At 35.7% G+C, this 1,321-nt stretch overlaps 1 protein-coding gene across 1 annotated transcript in view; it reads left to right on the top strand.

Moving 5' to 3' along the window:
- Positions 1 to 389: 389 nt before the first annotated feature.
- Positions 390 to 1,321, top strand: part of LOC106529200 (cornifelin homolog B) — a 19,951-nt gene continuing 19,019 nt past the window's right edge. The window contains exons 1-2 of the mRNA XM_014024556.1: positions 390 to 433; positions 649 to 690. The gene's annotated coding sequence lies outside the window, so the exon portion shown is untranslated. The remainder of the gene's footprint in view (positions 434 to 648; positions 691 to 1,321) is intronic.

Raw genomic sequence — 1,321 nt, 5'->3', positions numbered from 1 at the left:
GGTCAGCAGGATGTTGGAGGCGCTGCTGATCAGCACCGTGATCATCAGTACGCACGCAGAGCGGCCCGGCCGCGCGCTCAGGTGAATCTGGTAGTAGAAGACGCTGCTCGTGCCCAGGTAGACCAGGGCCGACACCNTAACAGACACACGGCATTCAAGACAATAATATAGAGATGATATTTGTCTTAAACTCTGGCATTTCCTTCAAGAACACTAAAGCCTTTTAGTCCCTATTTTTAAAAGATACTTTGGCGCCCCCGTGAGGCTGCAGTGTGTATTACAACAACATGTAATACTCACCACAGCCTCACGGGGGCGCCGAAGTGTTWATGTTAGAATTTGTGTGATCCTGTAATTTTTTCACCTCGCCATCTGTTAGCTACAGGTTGTATCAGGGAAAGTTAAATCCTTGTGAAGTGAGGTTCGTTTACAGGTAAGTTATTTATGATTTATCTGAWTTCACATGATGCAAATAAGTCGTTTTCATATGCCAGGAGATGTAAAGCAGGTGTATTGCTCGTCTGAGGAGTTGTTATAAAGTTTTATGACTAAATTTTAACGTGTTAGAGAGAGGGGCGGGTGTTTTTCTGTAAACAGAAACTGAAGGAGCCATCTCACTCTTTTTATATTTCCCTCCACATTTCACAGCGACTGGTCCAGGTTTCACCTGCTGTCTTTAACTTACACCAGGTAAGAAGTCTTCATGTCAGATAAAATGTCTTATAGCTAGCTGYTGTGTGACTGATAAATGTTTGTTAAAGTGTATTTTTGARCCATTTAATGGTTTATTGTAGTTTACATGCKGGGTCAAGGAGTGTCACAGTTTTCCTTCAACTGACTGTCGAGCTGTATTTCCAGTAAAAGTTGTAATAAATTTGCTGTTATAAGCAAACATTTGACACTTAATATAACCTCACTTACAGATGTTATCTTTCTGTAACTTTAATCTAAAAGTATTATATGTTAAAAATGTTTTCCGCCATTTTAATCCTCTGTATTTAAAGCAGTTTAGCTACGTTAGATTGACTTAATACACTTTATTAGCATATATTTCCGTTTTCTTTTAATAACATTTTTATTAAATCCATTTAATTTCATTTATGTATACCTGTTATCTTATTATAATGTTAAATTGTACATTTATAAACACAAAAACGAACAATTTTAAAGAATAAAAATTGACAGGAAATAAATTTGCTATATTTTTGCTAGCTACCTGTTAGCTAACTATCGTGTTTTAAAAAAATTTAAAGTATTAATGTTGAAATGTATTAAAAGCTAAATTAAAATACAAATTAAATAATCTTCAAAACAACTTCAT

This window comes from Austrofundulus limnaeus, unplaced genomic scaffold (assembly GCF_001266775.1).
Source record: "Austrofundulus limnaeus strain Quisiro unplaced genomic scaffold, Austrofundulus_limnaeus-1.0 Scaffold426, whole genome shotgun sequence".
Lineage (NCBI taxonomy): Eukaryota > Metazoa > Chordata > Actinopteri > Cyprinodontiformes > Rivulidae > Austrofundulus > Austrofundulus limnaeus.
This window is presented reverse-complemented; position numbering and strand designations above follow the sequence as displayed.